The following is a 24543-nucleotide window of genomic DNA, read 5'->3' as shown; positions in this document are numbered from 1 at the left end:
ACCAGAAGATCCTCTGTTCAAATCCCAGCCTGACTAGAAAATCACTAAGGGCCCTTGGGCTAGGTCTTTAATCCCCTATTGCTCCCGGTGTGTAGTGAGCACCATGTATGGCAGCACCCACACATCGGGGTGAATGTGAGGCATTTTTTGTAAAGCGCTTTGAGCGTCTGTTGCAGATGGAAAAGCGCTATATAAATACAGTCCATTTACCATTTACATTGCAAAATGTAAATAAAAACAGAATACAATGACTTGCAAATCCTCTTCAACATATATTTTCAATTTAATACACCACAAAGGCAAGATAATTAAGGTTCAAACTGGTTGACTATTTGTTTTGTGCAAATATTTGCTCATTTTGAAATGGATGCATGCAACACGTTTCAAAAAAAGCTGGGACAGTGGTATGTTTACCACTGTGTTACATCACCTTTCCTTCTATCAACACTCAGTAAGCATTTGGGAACTGAGGACACTAATTGTTGAAGCTTTGTAGGTGGAATTCTTTCCCATTCTTGCTTGATGTATGACTTCAGTTGTTCAACAGTCTGGGGTCTCCATTGTCATATTTTGCGCTTCATAATGCGCCACACATTTTCAATGGGCGACAGGTGTGGACTGCAGGTAGGCCAGTCTAGTACGCGCACTCTTTTACTATGAAGCCACACTGTTGTAACACGTGTAGAATGTGGCTTGGCATTGTCTTGCTGTATTAAGCAGGGACGTCCCTGAAAAAGATGTTGCTTGGATGGCAGCATGTGTTGCTCCAAAACCTGGATGTACCTTTCAGCATTGATGGTGCCATCACAGATGTGTAAGTTGCCCATGCCATGGGCACTAACACACCCCCATGCCATCACAGATGCTGGCTTTTAAACTTTGTGCTGGTAACATCATCTTCCCTCTTTTGTTGTGAAAGTGTAGTGACACGGACCCACAACAGGGGGCGCAAATGAACGGTCTATAGATGAGCCAAAAAGTAACAATTTAATGTTGTGAAGGTGCACAACGAATACACAGACAATCTCAGAATATGATAACAGTCAATCCACAAAGGTGACGTGTGGGCAGGCTCGAGGATAGAAGACGTCTGTCCTGAGAAGAGCCGGAACCACACGATTTCCGCCGTCACCGAACCTGGCAAATACTGGAGCCGCCAAGTCCCAAATTCCCAGGTGATCACCGTCCCCGACTGTCGGATCTGGTACTGCTGGCGAAGAACAAAGACAGTCAAGTGTGGGTGTGTGTACACCCCATAACAACAACGGTGGGAATGCCACCTCCACCTCTAACACACACTCGTGCAGTGTCTGTTTAACCACTTATCTGACGGACGTAGGACGAAACAGTCGCGACCCACGCCGGTCCTCTGGTTGACAGCTGCAAAACAATAGCTCTTAGAATCAATTACTACAGGCAGAGAAAGTTACCTCCATAGAAGTACGATATCTCGGCAACGAGGTGGAGATGACGTCTGGTCTTTATGGAGTGAGATGCTGTAGAGTAGATGGGTGACAGCTGTCAAGAGATAATGAGTGACAGCTGTCACCCCCGGCTGTGTCCGTGGCGGCAGCGCCCTCTCGTGCCTGAAGCCCGCACTTCAGGCAGGGCGCCCACTGGTGGTGGGCCAGCAGTACCTCCTCTTCTGGCGGCCCACACAACATCTTTTGCCTGGAGACATGACATCTATGATTTCCAAAAACAATTTGAAATGTGGACTCATCAAACCACAGCACACTTTTCCACTTTGCATCTGTCCATTTCAAATGAGCTCAGGCCCAGAGAAGGCAACAGCATTTCTGGATGTTGATGTATGGCTGTCGCTTTGCATGGTAGAGTTTTAACTAGCACTTGTAGCAATGAACTGTGTTAACTGACAGGGGTTCTCTGAAGTGTTCCTGAGACCACGCTCAGATACATTCAATGTTGGTTTTTGTGCTTGCTGCTTAAGTGTATAAAGTTCTCTAGATTCTCTGAATCTTCTGATTATATTATGGACTGTAGATGATGGAATCCCTAAATTCCTTGCAACTGAACATTGAGAAACATTGTTCTTAAACTGTTGGACTATTTTTTTTTTTCCACGCAGTTGTTCCAAAGTGGTGATCCTCTTCCCATCTTTACTTGTGAGTGGCTGAGCCTTTTGGGGATGCTCCTTTTATACCCAATCATGACACTCACCTGTTTCCAATTAACCTGTTCACCTGTGCAGTATTCCAAACAGGTGTTCTTTGAGCATCCACCATCTTTTCTAGTCTTTTGTTGCCCCTGTCCCAGCTTTTTTTGAAGTGTGTTGCAGGCATCCATTTCAAAATTAGAAAATATTTGGAGAAAGACAAAAACGTCTATCAGTTTGAACATTAAATATCTTGTCTTTGTGGTGTATTGAATTGAATATAGGTTGAAGAGGATTTGCAAATCATTCTATTTTGTTTCATTTACATTTCACACAAGGTCCCAACTTTATTGGAATTGGGGTTGTATGAACATGTTTAAAGCAATTCAAAATATAAACAACTATTTATAAAGAACAATTGGGGCAGCACAGTGGCTTTGTGGTTAGCACTGTTGCCTCACAGCAAGAAGGTCATGGGATCAATTCCCACCTGTGGCCTTTCTGTGTGGATTCTCCCCGTGTTTGCTTGGGTTCCCTTCAGGTGCTCCAGCTTCCTCCGACATCCAAAGACATGCAAGTTAGGTGAATTGGAAACTTTAAATTGTGCATGGTGTGCATGCAGGTGTGAATGTGTTTGTTTGTATCGTGATCACCTTAGTATTTCTTCTGCTTTCCTGTTGCTTCATGCTGATGTATTATACCTTAAGTGTAGTTTTTCTGGCCGACTGATTCTGTTTTATTTTTCTCTCTGAGATGTGGCTGGATCCATGTGCTGGATTAGATTATTTCTGCGGTGGATGCGGGCTGGACTTCACTGTAGGAACAGATCCAACGAGTGGCTCGATGACCCTCCCCTCCCCCACTCTCTCCCCTCCTGACAGTGGATGGGATGCCTGCCTGCATGGACTCTCGTCAATTGTTGTGTTGCGTTCTGTACTGTATTGGCCGAATGGCTCAAGCAGAGATTCACCCCTTAGAATCTGGTCTGCTTGAGGTTTCTTCCTCAAAATCAGAGGGAGTTTTTTTGTTACCACTGTCACCTGTGAGTTTGCTCTAGGGGTTGGTAAGGTTAGACCTTACTTTTGTGAGGCCCTTTGAGGCAGCTTTGTTGTGATTTGGTGCTATATAAACTAAATAAAGTGAAATTTAATTGTTTGTCTATATGTGGCCCTGTGACAGACTGGTGTCCTGTCCAGGGTGTACCCGCCTCACGCCCTATGACTGCTAAGATAGGCTCCAGCCCCTCATTACCCTTAACTGGAGTCAGAGGCTTAAGATGTGTGAGTGAGTGAGTAAGCGCAGAACTGGCAGACACGGCAAAGCAGCAAAATACACGACAGAGGAGCTAAAGCAAAAGCATGAGCACAAGCTTTAAAGATAAAACATGATAATGATAAAAAGCACCAATTAAAATGACAAAGTTTAAAATCGTTTGGCATTTCCAGTTAAGCAGCTAATTTCATGGAGTGATTTTGCTTTCTCTGATTAGACAAATTAATGCTCACATATTCTTTGAGGAGATGTATTAGCAATTCCCTTTGACATACATCTCCTTTTATGATCATGATTGTTTCAAAGCTCAATCCTTCTGTTAAATATTGTAACATCTCAGTGAAACTTTTTCCAATTACATTCATTGAAAAAAAAAAAATCCACACGACTGGAGTAGCTTTTTAGTCAATACAAATACATTTCTGTATGAAAAATATTATACACATTGTATTAATCATGTTTAATAACAATATTAACAACAATAGTAGTACTTATTACCCATTTTGCAGTCAAGCCCGCCTCCCCCGAGGCCAAGGCGAAGTCAGAGTCTTGATCTCTGAGACCAAGGACAAGACTGAGTCACAACACCCCGAGGCCAAGGCTGAGGCCATTATGCAAATCTGTTGTAGTTGCCACGGCCATTCAAACAGGCTTGTGCATAATTTCAAGCAAGTGAGTCAGGTGCAGATGTATATAATCTTTAGCACACTTCCAGGACAATGTGTTGAGATCACATACATCAGTACATTACCCAGGTGAAGGAATATAATAATGCTTGGGTAGTGACAATGCTGTTTGGGAAGATTTGTGCATGGTAGTACTTGGAGACATAGCACGTCTATGTGCGTGTAGTAGTACTGTGGTGACTATAAATCAGTGCATTCAAGCATGATGCATACAGACCGTTTACAAAAAGTTACTGTTATGGGTGCTTTTTTTGTGGGAATTAGTGAAAAATATGTAAGAACAAGTGGCCTCAAACTGGACTTCTCTTATTCTTCAAAACTGGACAATTTTAGGGCCAAGGCTAAGACTAAGTCAACAAAAAATATTGGAAGTCTCATGGCCAGCAAAAACTAATTATTATTAGTAGTATTAATAATAGCAACAGTAGCACAACGTTAGATTAAAACTAGCAACAAAGTTGTAATGCATTAAAAATATTACATTTCAACAAACGTTTTGAATTGTAACACTAAAATCATATGGTCATTGTATCTAAAAATGTTAAAAGGAGAGCTGGCCAAACCAGACGAATGGTGCACATACTGAGCACATCTTGGAAATAGAGTAGTGTTCAGAATAATAGTAGTGCTATGTGACTAAAAAGATTAATCCAGGTTTTGAGTATATTTCTTATTGTTAGATGGGAAACAAGGTACCAGTAGATTCAGTAGATTCTCACAAATCCAACAAGACCAAGCATTCATGATATGCACACTCTTAAGGCTATGAAATTGGGCTGTTAGTAAAAAAAAAAGTAAAAAAGGGGGTGTTCACAATAATAGTAATGTGTCAGTGAGTCTGTCAATTTTGTGGAACAAACAGGTGTGAATCGGGTGTCCCCTATTTAAGGATGAAGCCAGCACCTGCTGAACATGCTTTTCTCTTTGAAAGCCTGAGGAAAATGGGACGTTCAAGACATTGTTCTGAAGAAAAGCATAGTTTGATTAAAAAGTTGATAGGAGAGGGGAAAACTTATACGTAGGTGCAAAAAATTATAGGCTGTTCATCTAGAATGATGTCCAATGCTTTAAAATGGACAAAAAAAAAAAGAGACGCGTGGAAGAAAATGGAAGACAACCATCAAAATGAATAGAAGAATAACCAGAATGGCAAAGGCTCACCCACTGATCAGCTCCAGGATGATCAAAGACAGTCTGGAGTTACCTGTAAGTGCTGTGACAGAAGACGCCTGTGTGAAGCTAATTTATGTGCAAGAATCCCCCGCAAAGTCCCTTTGTTAAATAAAAGACGTGTGCAGAAGAGGTTACAATTTGCCAAAGAACACATCAACTGGCCTTAAGAGAAATGGAGGAATATTTTGTGGACTGATGAGAGTAAAATTGTTGTTCTTGGATCCAAGGGCCACAGACAGTTTGTGAGATGACCCCAAACTCTGAATTCAATCCACAGTTCACAGTGAAGACAGTGAAGCATGGTGGCTGCAAGCATCATGATATGGGCATGTTTCTCCTACTATGGTGTTGGGCCTATATATCGCATACCAGGTATCATGGATCAGTTTGGATATGTCAAAATACTTGAAGGTCATGTTGCCTTATGCTGAAGAGGACATGCCCTTGAAATGGGTGTTTCAACAAGACAATGATCCCAAGCACACTAGTAAACGAGCAAAATCTTGGTTCCAAACCAACAAAATGCCTCGCAGATGTGAAGAAATCATGAAAAACTGTGGTTATACAACTAAATACTAGTTTAGTGATTCACAGGATTGCTAAAAAAGCAGTTTGAACATAATAGTTTTGAGTTTGTAGCGTCAACAGCAGATGCTACTATTATTGTGAACACCCCCTTTTCTACTTTTTTTTTTTTTTTTTTTTTACTAATAGCCCAATTTCATAGCCTTAAGAGTATGCATATCATGAATGCTTGGTCTTGTTGGATTTGTGAGAATCTACTGAATCTACTGGTACCTTGTTTCCCATGTAACAATAAGAAATATACTCAAAACTGGATTAATCTTTTTAGTCACATAGCACTACTATTATTCTAAACACTACTGTACCAAAACTTTTACAAATCAAGGTGAAATTGGAAATGAAAACCACACAAAACATTCTGAGATATGCTTCAAAATGACATATTATCCAAATGTGTATAGATTCGCTGTGGCTTTATTTTTGTGACACGTTTTGGGACACCCTGTATATACCAACCCCACCTCAAGTATTTTGCACAACCCGTCACGAAAGGAGTCATATTTTTGTGACGGGGGTTTTTAATCTTTACTGCTATTAAGTCTGCCCCTCTCCCTAACCGTAACGATAACCATAACCTAACACTACTCCTCTTCCTACCCCCCCCCCCCAGACCCCCCTGCATCATTTTTCTTTTCGTGTTTCTGTCACGGAATGTGTTCGAATGAATTTCTGCTCCCGCTACAAAAATCAAAACCAATCGATTAATGTATTTTCGTGATGCTGAATCACAAAATGCCATGAGATATGGTCTCATGGCAAGTCGTGATTCAGCAACATGAAATATACATTAATCTATTGGTTTGTGATATTGTGACGAAAAGCGCTTCGTTTTCATCATGGTAGCACAAAGTCATTCTACTTCATTCCGTGATGTCTGCAAAAGTGAAGCGGAGGTGGTCGGGGTGGTTATGGTTAGGGTGGGGGGGAAGGAGTAAGATTAGGTTATGGTTAAGGTTGGGGGTAGGAGTAGGATTAGGAATAGTGAGGTTAAAAGAAAAAAACGTCATGAAAATTTGAGAGACTGTGAGACTGGGCTCGTATATACATATATATCAAGAGAAAGATTTTCATCCAAAAACTACCACGCACACAGAGAAACTCACTCAGAAAGGGTGACTTGTATGTTGACTTTGGAAAAAATCTGACAACTTCTTACTTTTCCAAATATAAAACATGGCATGCTGCAGTGACCTGTTGAGGCCATTAGCACGGGTAGCCCAGCTGGCTGAGGGTGCTTTGAAATGGCTCTGGGACGTGCACATCGATCACAATCTGGCCCCCTTTTTCATGGAGAATCCATCACCTGAGATTTGGCCCAGAGTCACTCCCTCATTCGGGTAATTTTCAGCTGGGAAACTGAGCTGGGTCAGGATGTAAGGTTTTTCTTATAAACGAGACCTCAGAGGCAGAGAGGGAGGGATTTATTTCCTCTAGTTTACTCTGACAATAATATGAACTTGGATCTTGGTTGTATATCTTACGACCATAATGGTGTGTTGTTCACGTGTAAATACAACACCTTTCATGGTTAAAAGGTCTTTTTTTTTTTTTTAAATCACTGACATACTAAACCCTAATATTGATCGGCCCCTCTCTCAGTCTGCTGCTTGGGTTTAAAATATAAACCTTTGACCTCACTATCTGCTCCATCTGGACAGATCAAAGATTGCCAATCTTGTTCAAGGACTGTTCACCCACAGGCGTTATTGCCAGACAACAGAGACCTATACACATAAGTTGTCCGTGTCAGCGAGAGTGCCACAAACATTTCAAACATGTTATTGTGCTCAGTAGTGCTGGTTCCAATCTGTGCTTTAAAACTCCAGAAAACACAGGAAGCAAATTGAAAAAGAGACAAATAGCCGTCTCCTTTGGATGGCCGCATTTCTCAAGAAACACAGTCTGATACAAGTATATCCACTGCTATTCAGATATTGTACTCCGTCTCAGAGTTGTTAAAAACTTTGATGTTGGAAAAGGGTTAATTTGCATAAGAGATCTTAAGTATTATGTACTTTTGAAAAATGTAACTGGCTAGACCAAATATAGAGGAAAAAATGGTAGTTGTGTGCACATCCAATCCTATATTAGGCCTGATGCAGGATAATCAGAACTTCCAGACAGGAAAAAAATGGAAAATCTACACACTGGTTTAAAGCTCCCAAAATCTTTTTATTGACTGAAAAAGCAACGTTTCGACCGCAAGGTCTTTTTCAGGCAACTGTACAAAGAACATGGCAGGAACAGTGTATTCATAGACTAAATAAAGTGTGGTACCACCCACACCAGCTGTATCTAACTGGCATCAGCTGTCTATTAACACAGGAACACCATACATGGGCATATGCTGGTCAATGTGCTTAGGCCAAAAGCAGCACCATTCACAAATATGCAAAGACCCAGTACACTGAACAATAGAAAACATCCTTCAGAAAAATATACATTTCTTACAAAAGTACATTCCGTACTATGTGTAAAGACACATTTTTGTTTTGTATAAAAATCTATTTTTATCTTTACAAAAACATATTTCATAATATTTGTATAAAAATATATCTATGAAAGTACAACATTTTCTATGAAAGAGACACACACAAAAGAAAACATCTATTAGAGTAAAAAAAAAAAGCCCATTCTCTGGAATTCATAAGAAGGGCTTAAGATCAAAAGAAGGGTTTAAGATCAAAATCCTCATTTAAGCCATTAGGTGACACTGTATCTCGATTTAAAGGAGTCTTCTCTCGATGTCACCTCCTCTGTGCTGTCGCTCCACTCCCAGGTAATGCAGTGCACTGATGCTATGGCCTGTTTTTTTTGTTTTTTTTTAAATGGGCTGCAACAGGACTGTGCTCATCCCCTGATCTGATCTTGTGCCTGTGTTCACCAGTCCTGGTTCTGAGTTCCCTGGATGTTTTCCCAATATATGGGTGATTCTTAGACTACGGGCACTTATTATGTCCTTTGATCATATTGTATGAAAAACAGAAAAAAAGGGGAAATTTCACACTTTTATAGTTATCTGTGAAAGTGTGTTAAGAAATTTGTTCTAGTAGTCTATGATGACATTTTCACCTTTTTTCAGCATCATTATATGCAAATATTGCTGTTTTGTGCTTGTCCCACACCCAGACTTTTGATCTTCAATGATAAAAATGAATGGTAAAGAAACGTTTTTTCTAATGTTTTAAAATATCTCTGAATAAAATATCAGTAAAATAATCAAAACATAATTGGGGTATTCAATGTCATACAACTGTTGTGATTTTTTTTTAAACAAAATGTAGTTGTCCCACACTATTGCCGTAATTTCCACCACAACACTGTAATGTCCCTAAACAGTTTGTATGAAAGATTGTTTGGGTAGTTTCTATGGAGATAAACAGTGACATCAGAGCACATGTATATAGCGCCAAATCGCAACAAACAGTTGCCCCAAGGCGCTTTATATTGTAAGGCAATGGTGTGGTGGAAATTACATTTACAAGGCCAATAGTGCCCGTAGTTAAAGAATCATCCATATGCGAGGCTGCAAGTGCATCGGATCATGTAGATCACATATAGTGCTGCATGTGATTGCCCCTCAAATAGAAATATTGCGGCCAGTGTGTGGCTGGGTAAAGGCCTTACATCTCTGTGTGTAGACACACTGGGAACAGCCCCCCACATTTATAATTACAATCCAGTAGGTTAAAGAGTTTTGGTGGATGTTGAGGCCTAATGGCAGATTTGACCAGGCAGTCTCTGATGTTACTGGGACATTTGAAGACCAGTTTGGGTGGTTGACTGAATACAATTTTGAGTTTGGGGTCTGACTACAATGTGCCAATGTTTCTGAATTATCTCCCTGAATATGGCACAGAGGAGAAAATCTGATACAGCACATGGTAGTAGGGCTCCAGGTGGATGCCTGTTTTCTAGGCTGAAGGCACTCTCCCTGGGTCACATGGTCATAGCACCCCCTAGCTGTAGCCACCCATTCCTGTTTAGAAACCTGTTGGAGGTCTGAGGCCTGTGCTGCATATGCACTGTCATAACTGCATACTCTACAAATCCTATAGAATTGACTGACAGGCAGTGGTGGGCACAGCTAACTGAAAAGTTAGCTTTGATGAAGCTAAACCGATAAACCACCCAAAGATTTATCAGAAGCTACAGCTAATCGATAACTTTCAAAATTGAGTTTTAACACCACGATCACAAACCCAAACAATGAATCACCAGTTCTGTCTTTGTGCCCGCTGCTTGAAGCTCCTGTTTACTATGTATTTTTCTCTACTGCAGTAAAAGGAGCATGACCACCAGGTTGTCACAAGCAAATAATAATAATAATAATGAATAAATAAATAAATCACTAACCATGAGGCCGAGGTCTTGGAAAATAAAGCAGGTTTGACTTATGGTTTTAATTTATAAAACAATTTTTTTTTCTGTATAAAATAACTACATTAATGACAATTCTGTCATTTGTACAAAGTCAAAATAGAACGCATCTTTTAATTTTAAATAATGCACTAATTCTAAAGTTTTGTAACACACACACACACACAGATGCCAAAGGGATTATGGGTAAAATAGCCCCCTCTAACACCACTTGGTTGACTCATTCATTCTATGTAAAAACAAACATGTTAATGTGATGTGTGTGTTGATTTACATATAAATGTGCTTTTGTAAAATATGCAATTTTTTTCATATGTAAAAATTTTTTGCAAAAGCGAAACACGTAATTAGACAGCCGTCTGATATAACCTGATAATACTGTCATGAACACTACTGTCAAGTAGATGGCAGTAGAGACCATAAAAACTTGCCAAAACAACTATTCCAAATACCGTGTCTGCTACATTTAAAATGTGTGGAATTTAATAAACACAAACCGAATTTCAGACATCTATATTTCAGACATATATATTACATCGGAACACAAATGACAAACAGTGTTGTAAAGGACAATAACCAGATCATTATACAGCAAACAGGAAGCAACTGCAGCTCACAATTCCATTTGAAAATAATGGAGAAGCAACCTGAGCTTCTGCTGGCATTTTTTTGCATAAAAACAAACAATAACATCTATAAAGCCAGAGAATATATTCAGTCTGTGGTGTTTGTATGAAAAAACTCTGAGTCTTAAATTGTGAAAAAATCTCTGAAAAATCAATAAATGTCTCAAAGTCACTGGTCTGTGTGGTGGGTGCAAAATTCAAACTTTACTCAGTGCAAAAGTGCAGGGTTCTGATAAAACTTTGTCAGATTTATTACAGTGTCTTGTTGTCGGCAAATCTCGGGGACCTTCATCTTCTTCCGCTGCCCTCTCCTGTATTGCTTATGTCTAGGAGGGACTGTCTCCACTGGGCTGCGCGTCTGCTGTGGAGGCAGTCCAAAAAAGACAATGCATGTCCGGATTGGTTGCTCATGTCAGACCCAGATTCAAGGGAGGATAAGGAAGCCCATGTTCTATAATACCGGTTCCGGTTGGGCAGGCAGCATCCTCTGGATCTATGCCAGGCATTGTCTCGAGGTTGTGTATCTCATGGTTCAGACTTGCCATCGGAAGTACTCCTTGTTCTGTTTGTAGTCATTGATGTCCTGCGCAAACTTGGCTTTTTTACGAGTGTGGATCTTGTTGGAGCACTTAGCCATACAGTGTTCAATGTCTCTTCTGAGACCTATTTACCAAGCTGCGCATCAAGTTGTTTAATCTCCCCACGCATCTTCTCTAATTGTGTGTTCAGTTCCTTTATGGCTAAGGCCATTAGATTAAAAGTGCATTTATTTAAAATTTCAATCCAGCATTGGCAAAAGTTAGGATTCTCCAGGCCTAATGCAGGTACTTTTAGTAGCCCGAGGTCCCGTGGGATAATTTTCTTTCTCGGGTAATCACTCAGCGTTACAGCATGCAGATACTGTTTTGTCTCGCGCTCATGCAGTGTGTAGAGCTGATCTGTGAGCTCATCAGTGTCTCTGAAATCTGGGGTTTCCACTTCATCAAACAAAGAATCTTTCAACATGATGTGGACGCGTTCAGCCTTGCTATATTCACAGGTCCCACTTTGACTTGGAGTGGGGCCATATTTATCTGCCATTGTTGACGAAAATAGTAAAAAAAAAAAAAAAAAAAAAAAAAAAAAAAAAAATCAATGAGGGAGTCGACAAACGGAGTGCTGCACAAAAGGGATTCAAGTTGAAAAAAAAAAAAAAAAAAAAAAAATGGTAGTTGTGTGCACATCCAATCCTGTATCCACGTGCAGGATAATCAGAAATTCCAGACAGAAAAAAGAGGGAAAATCCACACACTGGTTTAAAGCTCCCAAAATCTTTTTATTGACTGAAAAAGCAAAGTGTCGGCCGCAACGTCTTCTTCAGGCAACTGTACAAAGGACATGGCAGGAACAGTGTATTCATTAATTATGTAAAAGCTAGCAAGAAATAATCGCTTGTAAAACTGAAAACAGTGCTTTTGTAACCTGATACCTTTGGAGTCATTTACAAGACATTTGGGGGCGTTAGCGTGCACACTAACATCTGCTAACTAAATGCTAACTTTCTATGGAGTCAAATTTGTCTCAATGCCTGCAGATGCAGAGAGAGTGATCTACAAATACTCCTGGATTTGCACAACTTCCACTTGTCAAAAGTTCACACATGCAAGGCCTCCTGCAGATGTCATTAAAATGTAAATATTGTTTTTGATTGATTGATTGAAAGGTGGGCTTGATTGAACATGTAAAAATTGTATGCAAGACAATACGATCTTAATTCATTAAACAACTGCAAATTGTTAAAGAACACAATGCTCATATGGCCAAGGGTATTTTAGCATTGTGTTATATTTTATTATTATTTAAAAATGCATGTTTTGTAAATATTTGAGTTGCACTGAAGTATAAATTGCAAGACCGCTCAATCTTGGAAAAACAATCTGACACTTATACTACAGAAAATATGGTAATTGTGTTTTTAAAAAATAAAGGCACTGGATGGATGATGCATAGCCTTTGCAATGTAGTGATTTCAAAACATACATTGTTAATCTGGCATTTAGGCATCTCATGTAGATGTTTCTCTTACTCAAGCTCTTCCTTGGGTATGGCCTATAATATTTGCAGTCTGCATGGTCAAATCGCAACTTATGCCACTAAGAGTGTCGTCATTGGAAAATTAAATCCAGCATGCCTGAAAACCGACAATTTGACACCATGATCACACAATAGTGCAGCAGATAACTGAAACAATCCTTCACTTGGTGATGCAAGCATCAGATTTGTCATGAATGTTCTTCATAAATCAGTGTTTGAGGAAAAAGTGCTGGACACTTGAAAATCCAATATGGCGGCCAGGTAGGGGTCAGTGAAGAATTGCACAGGGGTCAAAATCTAAAAATGCTCCAATCAGATTGAAAGCTATACCACATTATGTGTCTGGTCACAAAGATTGCAAAAAGGTATAGTTTGGATGATCTATGACTGAATGTTCTGGAGTTATGGGATAAAAACAAGCAAGAATGGTGACAAAAGTCAATTTCAGTTTGTACAGGAGTCAAAAGTTAAAGTTGCCCCAATTTTGGTAAAACGTGGTGCAAATTATTGGTTGAACTAATAGGATTAATAAATGAAATAGTTTTGACTATGTTGAATGCTTGGTTTGCAAAGTAAATGTCAAACAATGTCGATGTCCACTGGATTCTATGGCATGTGACAGATGTTACCCTGTAACGTGACAACTGAGCATGACACATGGTGCAAACTATTCCTTTTTAAAACCCTATTAACTCAACCAATAATTTGAATCACGTTTTACAAAAATTGATGCAACTTTATCTTTTGACTCCTGTACAAACTGAAACTGACCTTTGTCACCATTCTTGCTGTTTTTACCCCATAACTCCATAACAGTCAGACATAGATAGTCCAAACTATACCTTTTTGGAATATTTATGATCAGACAAATAATGTGTTATACTTTTCAATATGATTGGAGCATTTTTAGATTTTGACCCCTGTGTAATTCTTCATTGACCCCTACCTGGCCGCCATATTGGATTTTCAAGTGGCCAGCACTTTTTTCTCAAACACTGATTTATGAAGAACATTCATGCCAAATTTGGTGCTTGCATCACCAAGTGAACAATTCTGGCCAGAAATCATACTTATCTGCTTCACTACACAAATCAAATAACTTTTTGTGAGGAAAAAAAATGATTTGGGGTCTGTTTCAAGGCCATCTTGCAATTAGATGCCACATTGGATTTCAGTATTTTAATTAATTAAAATCTCTCCTTTTCAAGGTGATAAATTCAAGGAGATAAGTTGCTCTCTGCTGTCTGATTGGTTATCATCTGGTAAAAAAAGGAGGTGGAGCTTATGAAGGTGCACACTGTATAGGTCAGTTGACTACAGAATTTTCTGTACTTTGTGTAACTATCTTAAGTTCCCATTTTTAGCAAGACACAAATGAGCACCTAGACTGACCTTCAGTCTCCTGCAAACACATCGACATCACCAAACTCCATGAGCTCCTTCCAGCCGTCTCTTGACCTCAGAGGCAGAGGAGCCAGAGACAGAACGTCACTGCCGAATAATTGAATGTCTCTACGAGTTCAACACTTTCATCGCATACAGATGCATCTCTGATCCCCGAGTCCAGGGAGTCAGTGAAAGCCTGGATCGATAGATTACAAAGAGGGAACAGGGAATCTTTAACCATATTTCTGCTGTGTGCAAAACTACTGAAGTGAACAAAGAAAAAATGAGCATACTGTACCTCCAGCAATTTACGTAAGCAGTGCAAGACAATTAAATGGTAGTGTTTTTGTTGTTGGCTTACCAAAACAAATATGGGGCATCCAGAAAGTATTCACAGCGCTTCCGATTTTCCCCGTTTTATGTTACAGCCTCATTCCAGAATGGATGATTTTTTTTTTTTTTTGGTCAAAATTCTACACACAATACCCCATAATGACCGTGATTCATGCAAATTTATTCCAAATAAAAAATTAAGAAATCACCCATATATAAGTATTCACAGCCTTTACCATGAAGTTCAGAATTGAGCTCAAGTGCATCCTGTTTCCACAAATCATCCTTGAGATGTTTCTGCAGCTTAATTGGAGTCCAACTGAGGTAAATTCAGTTGATTGGACATGATGTGGTAAGGCACACGCATGCCTTCATATAAGGTCACACAGTTGACAGCATTCACAGGACACCATCCAGGAGTATACACAGTTTCAGTTAAATTCAGTTCATTCAATCAGCAGCACCAAATCACAATATAATTTGGGCTGCAATGACATGTTGAGGTAATTGCTCATGTAAAGATGTTTTACTTAACATGTCTTGACACGTCACAAGAAGGGAGTAATATGGCTACACAGAGCATGAACTCCAAAGAACAAGCTGAAGCAGACATTAAAAAATGGGAGGAGCTATAAAACTTTTTTATAGTTACTGTAGAGATGGATCCATTCTTTCAAAGCTGAGATCAAAAGGAAAAGGCACTGAATTCTAGCTATTTAAAAAAATGTATATACATATATATATATATATATTTTTTTTTTTTTTTTTTTTTTTTTTATTTGAGTGAGAGCCATGCATCTGGCCTGTTTGTTCATTCTTTCATATTGAACTTTCTTATTGAAGGAATATATCCTAAATGTGGTTAAATATGCATTAACCATTTGTACCCCCCCCCCCCCCTCCCCCATTCAGAATCATCATAATATTTCTTTTATTGAGCCAAAAATATATTGGTACATTTATGAGTGTGTTCTAATGTTTGGAAGTGATAATTTATATATTAGAGCTTGTTGCTGTTGAAGAATATTACTCATATGCTCATAGTGATCAATATCCATCAATGCTTATTAAACGCGTAATCAATAGCTAGGGTTAATTACATGATATCTATATGTTCAAATACTTCTGAAATACACAACAAAAATATAAACGCAATACTTTTGGTTTTGCTCCCATTTTGTATGAGATGAACTCAAAGATCTAAAACTTTTTCCACATACACAATATCACCAATTCCCTCAAATATTGTTCACAAACCAGTCTAAATCTGTGATAGTGAGCACTTCTCCTTTGCTGAGATAATCCATCCCACCTCATAGGTGGGCCATACCAAGATGCCGATTAGACACCATGATTAGTGCACAGGTGTGCCTTAGACTGCCCACAATAAAAGGCCACTCTGAAAAGTGCAGTTTTGTTTTATTGGGGGGGATACCAGTCAGTATCTTGTGTGACCACCATTTGCCTCATGCAGTGCAACACATCTCCTTCGCATAGACTTGATCAGGTTGTCAGTTGTGGCCTGTGGAATGTTGGTCCACTCTTCAATGGTTGTGCGAAGTTGCTGGATATTGGCAGGAACTGGTACACGCTGTCGTATACGCCGGTCCAGAGCATCCCAAACATGCTCAATGGGTGACATGTCCGGTGAGTATGCCGGCCATGCAAGAACTGGGACATTTTCAGCTTCCAAGAATTGTGTACAGATCCTTGCAACATGGGGCCGTGCATTATCCTGCTGCAACATGAGGTGATGTTCTTGGATGTATGGCACAACAGTGGGCCTCAGGATCTCGTCACGGTATCTCTGTGCATTCAAAATGCCATCAATAAAATGCACCTGTGTTCTTCGTCCATAACAGACGCCTGCCCATACCATAACCCCACCGCCACCATGGGCCACTTGATCCACAACATTGACATCAGAAAACCGCTCACCTACACGACGCCACACATGCTGTCTGCCATCTGCCCTGGACAGTGTGAACCGGGATTCATCCGTGACGAGAACACCTCTCCAACGTGCCAAACGCCAGCGAATGTGAGCACTTGCCCACTCAAGTTGGTTACGACGACGAACTGGAGTCAGGTCGAGACCCCGATGAGGACAACGAGCATGCATATGAGCTTCCCTGAGACGGTTTCTGACAGTTTGTGCAGAAATTCTTTGGTTATGCAAACCGATTGTTTCAGCAGCTGTCCGAGTGGCTGGTCTCAGACGATCTTGGAGGTGAACATGCTTGATGTGGAGGTCCTGGGCTGGTGTGGTTACACGTGGTCTGCGGTTGTGAGGCTGGTTGGATGTACTGCCAAATTCTCTGAAACGCCTTTGGAGATGGCTTATGGTAGAGAAATGAACATTCAATACATGAGCAACAGCTCTGGTTGACATTCTTGCTGTCAGCATGCCAATTGCACGCTCCCTCAAATCTTGCGACATCTGTGGCATTGTGCTGTGTGATAAAACTGCACCTTTCAGAGTGGCCTTTTTTGTGGGCAGTCTAAGGCACACCTGTGCACTAATCATGGTGTCTAATCAGCATCTTGATATGGCACACCTGTGAGGTGGGATGGATTATCTCAGCAAAGGAGAAGTGCTCACTATCACAGATTTAGACTGGTTTGTGAACAATATTTGAGGGAAATGGTGATATTGTGTATGTGGAAAAAGTTTTAGATCTTTGAGTTCATCTCATACAAAATGGGAGCAAAACCAAAAGTGTTGCATTTATATTTTTGTTGAGTGTATGTTTGTATGCTTTTGAACTGGGTATTGTGTGTACCAAATTAAAAGGTATGTTATGTTTATTATATTTGCTTTTGTTTAAGTATTATTTTAATTTCTTAGCATGCTGTTATAAAGATGATTTACTTATATAATCATTTTCAAAGTGTTGTAAATGTGATGTGTCCCTTTTTCAGTGAGGCCCAGAAAGATACATTGAGAAACATCCATATGTTGCAAACAGCATATGGAACAGGATGCCAGTACTGACCACAAAGTCAGATAAGGAGACTAAACTTGATACATGGGTATGATTAGACTTGTTAGGATGTTGTGTAATTTTGAGATGTGCTAATATTCTTGTGGTATAACCGCGGTGCTGAGACTTGCTGGCAGTCCTTCAATTAGCAGTTTTCTGCCCAAAACAATTTCCTATCAGTTTAGGCACAGGAGAAAGAGGAAGCTAGAACACTCCACGGCACGTGTGGGCAGGACTAATGTCGAAGAAGAGGGATGAAGACCACTCAGATGAAGGACAACACCTAAGATTAGCATGAATCATTATATTAGCATAGGAGGACGGAGGAGTAAAAAAGAGCTCAGCCCACTGTTCGGAGTTCCTCTTTGCTGAGAGCTTACTGGAACACCAGATGCCTGGTTGGAAGCTCACAGCTCCTGGGCCCCTCAGAACTTCTGGGTATGATCTCACTCATTCTGTAAAACTTGCATTCTCTTAAATTTTGTGACTTAAATTCTGTTTAATAAATCTCTGAGTGGTGGTTTAGCCCTCAGAGTAATTATGTTCAAACTTAAATAACTGGTCAAAACCTTTCAACTCAACGGACGTGCAGGATGAGAGAGGGGAGAGCGAGGTCACTGGAGACCCCTGAATTATCCCAAGATATTCAGTCATAATAAATATTACTCCACATTCTTATATAAATGAATCTTATCTAGAATAGGGCTAAATTCAATAATCTTTCACCGATATATTTTATTATATGGCTACGACAGTACGCGCACTCTGATTGGCTGATTTCTGGTCTGATGTTTTCCCATATTAGACTGTTACCATGACAATCGCGTATCAAATTTGCGACTGTTTGCAATTTTCATGGCACGAAATTAAACAAAAAGCGAACAAAGAAATTATGAAGGACAGAGGACTATTCTCTGAGGGAATGAGTTTGAATTGGAGGAATTAACAGCAAACAAGCTCGAAATGGACATGCAAAATGAAGACCAACAAGAAGAAAATACAGCTCCGAACAGCCATATAATAAATTAACCTTGCTTGCTCTGTCTGTACGGGAATATCAGACCTCAGTTATACAAGTTGCCAACTAAGTAACCTATATCATAGAAGTAGAGAGACTGGCATGCCAACTCAAGATCTCATTCCATTGAGTTCTGCTTGTGAACTTACAACCCTGAGATTTCAGCCACTTGTCTGCGATAGTTGGGGTAATTTACTTCCGGTTGTCTGCCCGCAATGCATTTGTAAATAAGGGTTTCTACGCGTTTTCATGCGCTTTCTGTGATGGGTTCAGGAAATTATCCTCTCAAATATGTTCAAAATGTAGCTTCAGTGAAGTTCTTGTTGATTTTATAATCGTATTCAGGACAAAACTTGCTAATATTATTGATAAGAGAATGCAGACTGTCAGCAACTGAGGTGGAAAATCATGGTACAAATTTGGCATAAATGTCAATCAAAAAAAAAAAACTGTAAAAATAATCAGTCTATTTAAAGTAATAACATTTGGAGCATTTATCACATGATGAGGCAGGCTATTCCACAAAATGACATCTATATATAAAAAAAAGATTTTCTTGAGTCATCTGCACCTTTGCACCTCAAAAATGCAAGAGTGACCTCTCAAACATGAATAAACCATTTTAGAAAAACAAAAAAAGTCCGGACTATATATATATATATATATATATATATATATATATATATATTTAGTCAGTCCAATGGCAACATGCAGAGACGTGTGTGGTATCAGAAGATTGCCGGCCTCACTGCAGCAATTTCTATTTTTTCCCCAGGATTTCAAGGAAATATTGGCTGGCATCAATCTTGAAGATTCTGATATTGTTCCAGAAGAACCACCCTCTTTTGCTGAACAACAAAACTCATTGTTAAAACAATTCACATTTTATTTTCAGTCAGATTATTTTGATATCACTGAGGTATCACATGGTCAATATGATGAAAAATGCATCATTTATTTCAGTCAACATAAATCAAAGAATATGAGAGGCATCATGGAGGATCTGACACCTGCCTTCAGTTTCTATCAAGCTGCAAAAGCTGTGGAAAAATCACCACCAAGGTCACCAGTTTTGTATGATATTACATGATTAAATTGACAAAAGTTTTGTTTCAGGACTGTGCACACTGCTAGAGAAGCATGTCCGTCCTTGCATCATCAAGACGGCCACGATATCTGGGATGAACCGTGAGGCCTCCCAGACAGCATTCTACCACACAGCCGCTGACAAGATGACACAGGTGACAGCTGTCACTGGAGAACACCAGCTGACCATGTGGCTGGCACTGCAGGTGTTCACCAAACTTGGATGCTGAGCCGAGCAGTTCCCAATCTGGCAAAATGGACAGCCTTGTTGGGCAGATCTGAAGCCACACGTTTTTCCCCTCAGCTAAAATAGTATTTAGAGTAAAACAGAAATCAGTATTTACAGAATTGATGGAGTTAATTTTGTAAAATAAACACAGAAAGGTGAACATAATGATACATGCATGACAATAAAAAAAAAAAAAAGACTTATTTCCATTGCTCCATGTGAGGCTAACATTGTGGAGCAATATTGTGGAACATGTGCAGATTGCAAAGACATTCTAATCTCATCAATTAATGTAAGTAGCAATAAGTGTATGTCAATGAACATCTGAAAGAAAAACCGACATAGCAAGACAAGCCAGAATCCTTCGGAAACAAAAGAAAATACAAGCAAACTGGAGAAGGAATTGTAAAGTGTGGATCAAATGATACAAACTCCGGAGGAAGCAAAAGTCATGATTGGTTTTCTGATTTGGATAACTAAGTAGTGGTTCCCTCGGGAGGAAAATGTTTCCAAACGACTATCATTTACACAGTGACCTTACTTTTCCTTCTTTTCTTTTAATGGAACAAACTCCGAGAAACCATCTTTCAGGAATCAGGTTTATATCACGCAGTTAGACTTCATCCAGCTCCATTTTTCTGTCTGGATTCTAATTATTATATGATGTCAGACTTTTTTTCAGTTTACCTCTGCACAGGAGCTCAGTTTGAACATTTTTGATTATACTGAACGTAGATCTCATAATATTGACCCGGATTGTTTTTTTCTCAATTACATTATTCATCATTGTAAATAATTTACTGAGAAACAATTTAAGGCTTATTCTTTGATAAATGGGACATTTTCAATTATACAATTTAATAGTAGGAGTCTCTATGAACATTCCAAAATTCAGGACTGTTTAAAAATATCCAGATTTTTCAGTTATTGCAATTACTGAGACATGGTTAAAAGATGACCAAGAGCATGCTGTTCAGCTTGAGAGATACGATTTTTTTCACCATACGAGTAAATAGGATGAATACATGGGGCGGGGGCGTTGCACTTTGTTAGATTAAGTCAGTGTCAAATTGTTAAAAATATGTAATTTTCCTTGGAAAATGTGATGGAATGTGTTACACGTGAAATTAAATGTGAAAAATCAAAAAAATATAATTATAAGCTGTGCTTATAGAGCTCCTAGTTCAAACATGAATATTTGAGGATAAACTGATCGAAATGTATACCGCAATTAAAAGCAGTAAGCTTCTATTTGTTTGCGGAGACTTCAGTATAGATTTTTTAAATCCACATAGTGAATCACAAATAACGGAATTCATAAATTCTGTGTTGTGTGGGACTGTACACAATAATTACACATCCAAGCAGGATAACTATGAACACAGCAACACTTATTGATAATATATTAGCAAATGTTTCTGTAGGGAACTTAATGGGTGGATTACTTCTTAGTGATGTCAGTGATCATTTGCCAGTTTTTGCTGCCTTTAATTCATCAACTGATATATGTTCATCATGAAACTAGTAATTTAATAAGGAAAATAACTGATGCAACTATTCAAAATCTTAGAATGGACTTAATGCATCAAAACTGGTATGACATTTATATTGAGGACATAAATCATATGAATCATTTATCTCTATTTCCAGTTTATATGAAACACTGCCCATTTGTGCCTAAAGTTGGTAACGAACGAAATGTAGATAATCCATGGATCACAAAGGGGTGACAGAATGCATGTAGAAAGAAAAAAATTGTATAAGCAATTTATAAAATTTAGAACTAAGGTTGCTGAAAGTAAATAGAAGACATACAAAACCAAATGAACTAACAATATTAGAGCTTTTAAGAAGCAGTATTCTAGTGGTTTATTATAAAAAAAAATCAAACCAATATTAAAAGGAACTTGGAAGCTTTTGAATTAAATCATCAAAAAAAAAAATGTTCAAGACTATCCAGCTTATTTTTATACAACTACAGATACAAACATTAAGGAAAATAAATCTATAGTTGACCACTTCAATGATTATTTTGTTAATGTGGGTAAAAATTTAGCTAATTCAATTGTGTCCCCTAAAATGTGTTACCAGCAAAACAATCAATACAATTTTGGATTCAATGTTTAAAGAAACAGATGAAAAATAAATAATTTACATAGTTCATAAATTAAAAGGTAAAAAGTCACATGTTTTTGAAAAAGATTATTGACTATCATTAAACCATTAACTTATGTTTGTAATTTGTCATTCATGACTGTGAAATTTCCTTTGAAAATGAAAATAGCTAAAATGATTCCACTGTTAAAATCTGGTGATAAACATGTCTTCTCAAACTACAGGCCAATCTCACTGTTACCACAATTTTCAAAACTTTTGGAAAAGGTATTTGCAAAGAGGCTAAATGATTTTATAGCTAAACATCATATATGGATTCAGACAGAATTGAACCACCTCATTGGCTTTAATTGACTTTCTTGAACAAATAACAAATGCACTTGAGAATAAGCAGTACACAGTAGGAGTTTTCTTTTATTTACAGAAAGCTTTTGATACTATAGACCATACTTTACTATTGGATAAATTGCAGAAGTATGGTATCAGGGGACTGGCTAGGCAGCTGTCTACAAAACAGGTATCAGTGTGTCCATATTGGGGGGAGTAGTAGAGAAGCTTGAATCTTCAACTGGACTGGGTTGCTTGGCGTGAGGACATTTCGGTTCTAATCATAGAAGCTTCCTCAGCTAAAATTCTTGCTCTGGTAGTCTGACTTCTGTCTTGACTCTTGCAGAGAAGAATAACAGAAGCCAGCAAAAGCTGGAGTTTAAACTTAATCAGACCCCTCCTACCAAAAGGCAGACTGCTATAGGCTAGTGACTAAACAATAGCTCTAATTAGCACCTATTGTGCACTCTCCTAATGATGGGATGGAAGCCTCCCCTGATGGCTCCCTTGACGACTCTCCTGATGATGTGAATGACTCATTACCATGAACAAAAGACTGAAACTGCTTTGACATGAGTACCCCATTGTAAACAGGGGACAAAGCGTGTCTGAGAGCGGCCCCCTGGTTAAGGCTGGGTTTCAACTGTTTTACAAAGAATGCTTCCTTGACACCTCTCTCAAACCATTTCTTCTCTCTGGCTAAGATTTTAACTTCCTTGTCCTCAAACGTGTGGTTAGTGTCTTTCAGGTGGAGATGAACTGCAGACTGAGGTCCACTGGTGACCTCTTTGCGGTGCTGGTATAACCTCTTGTTTAAAGGTTGCTTAGTCTCACCTATGTAGTGTTCATTACAGTTTTCCTGACATCTGATATAATACACTACATTGCTCTGTTTGTAACTAGGGATCCTGTCCTTAGGGTGAAGTAATTTCTGTCTCAAGGTGTTGTCTGGTTTAAAGTAAACTGGGATTTTGTGCTGTCTGAAGATCCTCTGTAGTTTTTCCCCCTACTCCTGCTAAATAAGGGAGAGACACTCTTCTTGTCTCTGTCTCTTGTCTATCTGGTCTCTGTTTTCTGGGACTTATGCACTTTGTCCAGGGACCATCGTGGGTACCCACATACTGTGAGGGCTTTCCGTACAAGTTGTTGTTCTTTAGCCTCTCTTTAGTTTCACAGTGTAATCTTCACGTGCCTTAACTAAAGCACTCCCTCTGCTGAATCACCTCTAAATTATTTACACATTATTCACTTTGTGTGTTTTTAGGAATCCGCTAGCTTAGCACAGCTACTAGCTCTTAGCCGGTTTAGCATGGCGGCTTCTGTCTCTCCTGCACTTTTCTGCTCTGGGTGTGAAATGTTTAGTTATTCCTCGGCCTCCTTCAGCAGTAATGGTACTTGTAATAAGTGTAGCTTATTCGTAGCTTTGGAGGCCAGGCTGGGCGAATTGGAGACTCGGCTCCGCACCATGGAAAATTCTACAGCTAGCCAGGCCCCTGTAGTCGGCGCAGACCAAGGTAGCTTAGCTGCCGTTAGTTCCCTTCCAGCAGATCCCGAGCAGCTGGGAAAGCAGGCCGACTGGGTGGCTGAGGAGGAAGCGTAGCCCTAAACAGAAGCCCCGTGTACACCGCCAACCCGTTCATCTCTAACCGTTTTTCCCCACTCGGCGACACATCCACCGAGGATCAAACTCTGGTTATTGGCGACTGTTTTGAGAAATGTGAAGTTAGCGACACCAGCAACCATAGTCAATTGTCTTCCGGGGGCCAGAGCAGGTGACATTGAAGGAAATTTGAAACTGCTAGCTAAGGCTAAGCGTAAATTTGGTAAGATTGTAATTCACATCGGCAGTAATGACACCCGGTTACGCCAATCGGAGGTCCCTAAAATTAACATTGAATCGGTGTGTAACTTTGCAAAAACAATGTCAAAATCTGTAGTTTTCTCTGGGCCCCTCCCCAATTGGACCGGGAGTGACATGTTAAGCCGCATGTTCTCCTTGAATTGCTGGCTGTCTGAGTGGTGTCCAAAAAAATGAGGTGGGCTTCATAGATAATTGGCAAAGCTTCTGGGGAAAACCTGGTCTTGTTAGGAGAGACGGCATCCATCCCACTTTGGATGGAGCAGCTCTCATTTCTAGAAATCTGGCCAATTTTC

The 24543-nt window shown here is 39.4% G+C and overlaps 1 long non-coding RNA gene across 1 annotated transcript; it reads right to left on the bottom strand.

Annotated features, from left to right (window-relative positions):
• Positions 1-10968: 10968 nt before the first annotated feature.
• On the bottom strand, positions 10969-15020 carry LOC117509859. The gene is made up of 3 exons (XR_004560572.1): positions 14795-15020; positions 13893-13898; positions 10969-10979 (listed from the first exon to the last, which is right to left on the bottom strand). It is a non-coding gene; the product is annotated as an uncharacterized LOC117509859 (long non-coding RNA).
• Positions 15021-24543: the final 9523 nt, after the last annotated feature.

This window comes from Thalassophryne amazonica, chromosome 5, assembly GCF_902500255.1.
Source record: "Thalassophryne amazonica chromosome 5, fThaAma1.1, whole genome shotgun sequence".
NCBI lineage: Eukaryota > Metazoa > Chordata > Actinopteri > Batrachoidiformes > Batrachoididae > Thalassophryne > Thalassophryne amazonica.
Note: the sequence above shows the minus strand (reverse complement) of the source record. Positions and strands in the feature narration are given on the sequence as shown.